This window comes from Mesoplodon mirus (genome assembly GCF_964341445.2).
Source record: "Mesoplodon mirus genome assembly, chromosome: 15".
Classification (NCBI taxonomy): Eukaryota; Metazoa; Chordata; class Mammalia; order Artiodactyla; family Ziphiidae; genus Mesoplodon; species Mesoplodon mirus.
Window position 1 is genome coordinate 35,993,011 of NC_138991.1, and position 9,239 is coordinate 36,002,249.

The window sequence follows — 9,239 nt, forward strand, 5'->3', positions numbered from 1 at the left end:
TGAAGGGGTACAACTTTGCTTAGAGAACATTGGTGAAGCTCCAGTTAGGTCCATTGAGGAGTGGTGAGCAGGGGCTGAGTGTCTCGCCCAGAAATCTGTGTATCCTGGGGAGCCAACAAAAGTTTTATGCAATATGTACATTTTGGATTAGAAGAGCCTGGGTGTTCAGGATTGAAGTGACAAGGATCTTACCTGGGTGGAAACAGAGGGGAGAAATGGGGGAACTGGTGAAAGAGGTATTGTAGAGGCCCAATCCTGGGCTTTGCTGACTGAAGGAGAGAGTGAGGGTGAAGGGGGAGGGGAACGTGATGGTCAGATTCCTGGTATATGAGGGAGAAGGGGTTGTTGTATAAATCTTGGAGCAGGGGACTGTGGGAGCCAGTCTCCAGGATGGCCCCCAATGACCCTGCGTCCTGATATTCGTGTCATTGTGTAGTCCCCACCTACACTGTACCAGGACTGGCCTATGTGACCAGTAGAATATGCAGAAAGAAGGATTTGTGACTCCCAAAACTGGATCATAAAAGACATCATTACTTCTGTCTTACTCTCTCTTCCATCACCAGCTCTGGGGAAAAAGCCAGCTGGCACATAGTGGGTACATTCAAGAAGCCTCATGGAGAGACCTATGTGCTACAGGATGGAGCCCTCTGCCAACAGCCAGCAAGGCACTGGCCTCTCCCACCAACAGCCATATGAGTGGGAAATGGAAACAGATCCTCCGGCCCCAGTCAAACCTTCAGATGACATTTTGGCTATAACCTCAACAGAGGACTTGAGCAGAACCACACTGTGAAGTTGCTCCCAAATTTCTGACCCACAAAAACTGTGAGATAATAAATATTTGTTATTTTAAGCTGCTAGATCTTGGAGTAATTTGTTATACAGCAATAGATAATATTGGGACTTAAGCCATCAAGATCTTATTTTCCTACCCGTCCTTCCTAGAGTGAGGGAAGACTATTATTATCAATGGGCGAGGCACTCCCCAGTCCACATGGTCCGCACCTTCAGCCACCTCTCTCTACAGCTTACAGACTGTTTTTACATGAGCAAACCTTTCACTGTTGCAACCAGTCCCAGGAGGTAGTTATAATCCCTGTTTTACAAAGGGGGAAACTGAGGCTCAGAGAGTTGGAGTGACTTGCTGAAGATTATACAGGTTGTCAGTGGCAGGGCCTGGACCAGAACGAGGTCTGTTCCCAGGCTCCGAGAGGATCTACATCCTACCTGATGTAAAACAAAGAATGTTGCCCACCATCCAGTTCTTCAAGGATCAAGTCATTAGCCACTGCAGTCACTGACCTACAGTGCACCCCAAAAGGAATCCAACACCAAGAACAGGATGAGGCACTCTGTGCTTTGAAAAAACAGGCCCCTTAGATAGTTAGATACATCTCAGGAAGAATTTTAATGGACCCAGATTCTTGCACCTTCCCATACATAGAAAAAGCACTAAAATCATTAACTGAGATATCTGTTTCTTGTGACTAGCAGTGACCTTTTACCAAAAGGTATATTTGATTGTATGTATTCTGCAGCCAAAATCATATATACATGTATCCTGGCTTCTTCCCCACTACCCCTTCAGAGCAGTCTCCTCAAAACTACTGAGAGGCTGTTTCCCGGGCTATAGTCTTCAGTAAGCCCCCTGAATAAAAACTGAAACTTACAACTCTTAGGTTATGTGTTTTTCTTTCGGTCAACCGTGAGCACACAGTAGGCCCTCAGCACAGCCTGGGACCTGACTGGCCAGGTGAAAAGGCTGGAGAGCCCAGCCACAGGAGCCTGCGCTGAGGGAGCTGCTCCAGCCTCCCAGGACATTTCCAGGATGGTGGCTCTATTAGTGGTGGCCCTGGCATTTACAATGATCTTGGAAGGCCTGCCTGGGTCAGATGGCATCCCCTGTATTATTAGGTGGTTCTTCAAGGAACCCAGTTTCCTCTCCTTTCTGAGACTCAGCTCCAGGCCTAGGAGCCCTTGAGGCCAGGGACTGAGGGGCTGGTTGCATCCTTTGAGAACCGCATGAGCAATGAAGGAGTCAGGGAGGGAGCCCAGGAGCATCCTTAGCTGGGGCTGAAGGAAGCTGGCACTGCATCCTTTGCCTTGGCCTCAAGTTCCACATTTCATCACAGAGCCCTTTATGCTACACCAGATGGGGGGCCACGAAGAAAGAACCCTCAAGGGACTTGCGGGTACACAGACAGGGAGACAGGCAGACACCCGGCAGCCTGCCAAGCAGGACAAGAGGTGCTGTGGGTTGTATGAGAGGTCCTGGAGTGGGAGAAGCAGGGTGGACCTGACACCAACTCATCAGTACTTCCAACCCACAGGCCAGTGTGGGGAGGGCTCTGTGCTTGCCTCTGCCAGTGGACGTGAAGGGCCTGGTCTTAGCACTGCCCTTCTGGAAAGTCTGATCCTTTGTTCCCAACATATCCATATATCCCACTGGTCCTCCTGGTAATGGCTGTTACTCACAGTGGGGCTTCTCTCCAGCCTCACTCTTACTCATTCTGCAGCCAGAAAGCCGGTGAGGCTCCCAGACTCATCTCATCCCATTTTGTCCAAGCTCTGGCCCCAGGAATAGCCTCTCCCCTTGTGGATAAGGCCCCGCCATACACACCCACTGAAGAGCCCCTGAACACAGGTGAGGGTGCTTTGTGGAAAATAGCCCTAAGTAGATTTAGCAAATAAAAATACAGGCTATTCAGTTAAATGTGAATTTTAGATAAACAATAAATAATTTTTAATATATCACAAATATTACAAGGGACTTACTTATACTTAAAAATTATTCATGATTTATCTGAAATTCAATTTAAGTGGGTATCCTGTATTTTACCTGGCAACTCTAGTACTAAGCCTCTGAAGTCACTGCTGTTTCCACCTCCACCTGGGAGTGGCCTTGGTCCTCAGAAATCTTAAGTTAATGGGCCCTTACTGGGCTCCGACTCACTGCCAAACACCCTGCTAAATTTGAAGGCCCTGAAGACAAATGGGGCAAGATCCCTTCTCTCAAGTAGGGAAAGGAGACGTGCAACCAAATAAATTGTGAAGTACTGGGTATTAGGGAGGCACTCAGCTGCCAGCAACAGAAAACCCAATCAACAATGGCTTAAATGAAGAAGGCTTTGTTTCTCACACAAAACAAGAAGTCCACGTATGTCTGCTGCTAGCTTTGGCTCAGCAGTTCAATAGCATCAGAACCAAGATTTCTGTAATGTCCTTGACTTTTCCCTCATGGTCTCAAGATGGCTGCCATGGCTCCAGCCATCATATCTGTGTTCAAGATGGAATAAAGAGTGGAAGGCAAAGGTTTTCCAACCCTGCCTGCTGCAATAGATTTATATTCATGTCTTACTGGGCAGAATTGGGTCATAAGGCCACCTCTAACTGCAAGGGAGGCTGGAAAAGTAGACCATAGGATTATCATAATCGGATTAGATCCATCCCAATGTACTGCTAGGGCTGGGACCATTGCTTCCCCAAAGGAAGATGAGGGGAGAGGGCATTGGGCAGGCCCAACTGGTCTGCCATGTGTTCCAACAGAGGTTTGCTCTAAGTGCTAAGGGAGCACCCAAGGATGTAGTGACATGCTCTACCAGAGGGGTGGTAGTCAGGGAAGGCTCCATGGAGGAGGTGGCTTTTGAGCTGAGACTTGTGGGATCATTGGGCATTTGCCAGGAGGAGAAGGGAATTCCAGGCAGGGAGGACAGTGCAAATAACTGCAAGGTAGGCACGGTGACTGCTGCGGCCAGGGGTGGATGGAGCTCTCAGTGAGGCCATCCTGAAGGGCCTTGATGGCCATACTAAGAAGTTTGTGCTTTACCCCAAGAACAGTTTTCTGTCATCTTACTCAATGTCTCAGCGGCATTTGGCCCCTTTGAATGCCCCTCCACTCTCGCCTTCTGTGGCTTGTGACCCTCTGGTGCTCTCTTCCTCATGTCCTGCTCAAGGTCCTTTGTGAACTTCTGCTCCTCTACCTGGCCAGCCAGGGTCCTCAGTTTAAACCCCCCACTGAACCATGTTCATTTACCCCAGAGCACTTGCCGCGGTTGGTAATTAGATATTCATTTGTGTGGCTGTGTGATTACTGGCTTTCTCCCCTCCAGCCTGTAAGCTGATCCTGTGCACCCGTGCCTGGCACATAGCAGACCCTTCCTAAACATCTGTTGAACGAGCTGATGAACAAAGGGTAATGTGTGTGATGGCGGGGGGGAGGGGGGAGGGGGGCGGCATCAAAGGGGTGTGAGCTGGGAAGAGCTGTGGCTTGTTTCCTTGTGTTCCGGTCACTCCGTTGGCCACTGATCAGAGAGGACAGGAATGGGGGATGAGGTACAGGCAGGCTGGAAAGGGGAGACCAGATAGGATGCTTTCGGGTCTTTGGTTCTGTCTCTGAGGACCCCAGACCAGTACGGGTGGGCCCCCATGGAGGCAAAAAGAGATCTGATTCCCACCTGGTGCTTCTCATCTCTGGGCATCTGGCTTCTTCCTTGCAGGAAGAGGATGGTAACACGCAGCCGCCTCCTCCCCGGCCAGCTTGGGGCAAAGGCGGCCAAGAAAGGGACAGCATGGTTTTCGAGTAGGCCTTCTTCCTGTGTACACAGCTTTCTCACTGCACCGGCGGGTCCAGGGTGGGGCCCACTCTCCATCCTCAGAGAGTCAGCAATTCCCAGCAAAGCCCTGAACAAGGGACCAGAGCCTGAAGAAGGGTGGCACCTTGCAGCTGTGTTTGCTTCCGAGCAGTGATCCAGACCCCTGGAGAGGTGAGGTCTGTTGACACCACTGCCCCCATCACCTACCACCCTCCCAGAGCCCTCAGGGAGGTACAGCCCGCAAAGGATGACTTGGGTGTCGTTGTCCGAGCGGGGGTTGGAAAAGAATTTCCAGGCACAAGGCAGAATGTAAGGAAGATAGAGTTTATTAAAGAGAAGGGTCGCTGCAAGAACAGCGGGCCGACTTCCTGGTAGCCAGGGAAAGTCGACAGTGAGCATGGGTTGCTGGTCTGGCTTTATAGCCAGGGAACATGCAAGTCATCTGCTGACTGGGCAGAGTATGTATACTTTCAGTGTGCTGAGCGGGAGAAAAACACGGCAAATGTCTTTCCTTATATGGGATGGGAAGGAGACAGGGCATGCTGCTTGGGAGGGCTCTGGGACATTGCAATGGTCACATTGTGACAGAGTGATAGGAGTCCTGTAAATCTTTGTTCCAGCAATATTGGCCCCTTGAGTTTATCTTGTTCTTTGTCCTTGGAGCACACCACATCGGGTGTAGGGTGGGGAGGGAGGAGAGGAGAGACAGGCTGGCTCTAGGTGTAGTTCACACAGTAGGGAATAGACAGAAGCCGAGCAGTGGGGAGAAATGCCCATTTTGTGGACGAGGCCCAGGTAGACTGTGATCTGCCCCAATTCTGCCCAAATTCTCAGAGAGTTAATGGTCTTCAGGACCCTACAGCACATCAGATTCAGCCTTCACAGCACCCCTTGTCTGCTCACCTTGGTGACGGGACCACACCATCTTCCAAGGCAGCCGATTCATCCTCAACTGGGCCCCCCTGGCCGCTGTACCAGTCCACGCAGCTCCCAGAGCAGGCTCCGCGGTGGGCAACATGACCTTCGTTTTGCAGTTGAGTGACCTGAACTGGGAGGCCAAGGTCACACAGTGAAGCCGGCCTCCTGACGACCATGCTGGTGCCCCCCACACCGGAGAGCAGGCAGCACCCCTGTGGTCCCTCCCTCTCCAGAGCTCAGCCCCGCCTGGTCAGCCCCTCCTCCACCTCTCCCAACAGAACACACACACACACACACACACTCTCTCTCTCTCTCTCTCTCTCTCTCTCTCTCTCTCTCTCTCTCTCTCTCTCTCTCTTCCAGCACCAAGTTCTGCTGCAGAAGGGGCAGACACCCTGGGATACCTTTCTGGTTCTCCCTGTCCTGTACTAGAAGCTGGCCCTTTGCCTTCCACAGGCTTGCGAGGAACCTTCTGGACTTCTCCCCAGGACTTTTCCTTTTGTCTCTCTGTGTCCCCATCGGGGCGCAGCCCTATCCACTCTAAGGGGGCGCACAGCTAGGCTCTCACTGCAGAGGAGGGGTGAGACCAGGAGGGGCCAGCGGACCCACAAGAGAGGCTCAACAGGCTGGGCACCAGCCAGGAATTGTGTCCCCAGCTGATGACGACACTCGCAGCGCCGCCACGTTGCAGCCGAGCGGAACTTGGCCGTACCCAGTGGGCTGGCACGGAGGTTAGAACCCAGAGCTTTGGCATCTGTCTCCTGAGTTCAATCCTCACTTCTTAATTGTATGACTTGTGATGATTGATTTTACTTCTCTGCGTGTCGGTTTTGCTATATGACAACAGCAATGAGAGTCATTCCAACCTCACAGGATCGTTGCAATGATTAAACGAGTTACTACATTTATCCAGCAAATATTTGCTGAGTGCCTGCCGTGTGCCAGGACTGGCAGAACAAGAACAGTTCTGGGCACAGGGGATAACGTTGTGAATGAAACCAAGGCTCTGATCTCATGGAATTTTTTTTTTTTTTTTTTTTTTTGGCTATGTTGCACGGCTTACGGGATCTTAGTTCCCGGACCAGAGATGGAACCCATGCCCTTGGCAGTGAAAGCACAGAGTCCTAACCACTGGACCACCAGGGAAGTCCCTCATGGAACTTTATATATATGTTGGGAAGGGGTTCTGTGCGAGGGAGGGGCTCCTGAGGGGGGGAGGGGAGGGGAGTTCTCTGACAGGGAGGGGGAGTGAGGTTCTGTGAGGGGAAGGGGGAGAGTGGGCTCCATGCAGGGGAGGGGTTCATGGAGGAATCTGGTCCCCCACCCCATTCACACGCATACACGCATGTACACAAATGCACACAGAAACACGCGTACATGCAGACACATGCCTGCACACACACACACACAGAGCTCTGAGAAGACCCAGGTCCATTCTGCCACATCCAGCAGGCATTTTGGCCACCCTCTCTGCAAGCCCCCTTCCTGGCTGTGAGCAGGGCAGGATCAGTGGGCTGAAGACCTGGGTGCTCAGCAAGACTCTGCTTTTACTGGCCAAGTGGCTTCCTTCCCAGAGCCTCGATATGCTCATCCATAAAATGGGAGTGAGAGTCCCTGCATCCCAGAGTGGGGTGCCAGGTTCAGGGACCCTGCAGGGCGACGGGGGAAAAAGAAGCCAGGTCTCACCGTCCTCTGCCCTCACTCTGACCTAGCTCAGCCTCTCAGGACAGGTGAAGGGGGATGGGCCCGGCTCCTGAAGGCTGGAGAGGGCTGGAACTGTTACCTAATGCCACCCGGAGCCTCCCAGTGCAAGTCGGAACCTGATCCCGTCAGACCTTGGTTCTCAGGAAAACTGACCCTCTCCCAGGTGCAGAAGCCACCAGAAGGGCCTGGCACCCTTGAGAAGGGAGGGGTCCAGGCCCTACGGAGAGACCCAGGCTTCTTCCATCAGGACTTGGGACTGCAGCATGAAGGCTTAAGGCTAGACTCCAAGCAGAGAGTTCCACCTCAAACATCCCAGAGGGCTGGCTGAACACCAAGGGGGACTGAGCCACACTGACTGGAGAGGCCTGGGTGGAGGCCGACGCAGGGCAGGGCAGGACCCGGGCAGTTCTCACTCATGGGAGAAAGTCTCTGGAGGTGAATGGGATGCTGGGGTGTGGGATTTGCCTCTACTCCCTGTGCAGCCCTGGGAAAGGCTTCTTTCCTCTCAGGACCAGAGGGGATCTAAGGGCCTTTTCCACACAGCCATCAGTGCCCCTAGGCCAAACCAGCCTGGGAAAGGACCTTTTCCACTGGAGAAATGTCTAATAGGCAGTGTCGCCCGCAACTTCAAACCTACCCACCTGCTCCCACGTTGAACACACACAACGATGCATCCACCTTCCACCTGCCCAAGCCTCCATACTCATACACACACTCCGTTGCTCCTCCGCCCATCCCTGGGTTCCTCCAGGGAAGGAGGAGTGACGGGGAGGGGATGCTGTTACTGGGGCCTACCGCCCTCTCCCTCAGGCCCCAGGGGAGGTCCTGGTCTCTCCTGTCCCTCCTCACATCTCAGATAAGGAGAAGGGATACTAGATTAGCAGGATTTGACACCTGCAGTTGAGGCCAGCTGATTTCTCTTACAGCTGGGGACCAGGAGGGACGTGGGCTCAGGGCTGTCCCAGCAGCCACGGCCAAGATGGCGGAGAGTTTGCCGCCTCACCCTGGCAGAGCTCTCAGGAAGTGAGGGCTGAAAAACCCTCCTTTTCTCCATTTGCCCACTTCATCAGACAGCAGAGAGGGGAAGAACTTGAGGCAGGTGGGATCTGGGGAGTGGGACACCTGGGCTCCATCCTTCCATGTGGGGAGTTTGGCTCTGCCCTACCTCACCTGTAATGGCAGGTAACACTTCTGTGCACCTGGAGCCCTGGGAGTTAACAGAAGAGGGACCACACCTGGGAGTGGAGAACAACAAAGGACAGACAAGAAGGCTCAGGGGTTTTAGATTTCTTCTCTGCCAGACATAGGAATGCCCTGACGGCGTGGGGGGTGGGATGGGGGAGGGGCTGCCCCATCACATGGTCAGGGAGATCCAGAGAGCCGGCTTCGGCAGAGAGCTCAGGCACGTGAAAGGGCCAGCTCTGCCCATCCCTAAATGTCCTCCTCCAGCCCCGTCAGCCCTGGGTACACGAGGAAGGCAGGGGCAGCCCCAGGGGAGAGGCCCGGCTTCAGCCATGTGAATTTGTGCAGCTCCCTTCAGACCCCTGCACAGTAACCCAAGCAGGGAAACACACAGAGGTCTCCACCACCCACAGAATCCAGTCCAGACTCCTTAGGCTGGCCCTCAGGGCCCTTCTCACCCTGGCCACTATGGCCTCTCCACATTGATTTCTCGGCGCTGGCCCCATGGGCCCTTCCATACCACACTTTCTGGGCTGGCCAAGTATCTTGGCCCAGGCTGTCCTCTCCTCCTGGAATGCCCTTCTCCACGTTCTCTTCTGGGGAGGCCTGTCCTCCAGGCCAGGTTCGGGGATCACCTCCTCTGGCACACCTTCCCTGGGTGCTGTAGGGCTGGCTGCTCCCTTGTCTGTGCTCTGCCGGGGGTGGGCAGATGTCTCTCCCAGAGCTGGGGCCTCCCGGGGTTACTGTGGTTTCTGTCTCCCTCATCAGACCTCGATGGGAGGGGACCGTGGTCCTCTTTGTGCCCCAGCCCCTGGGATGAGGCCCAGGATGTAGCAGATG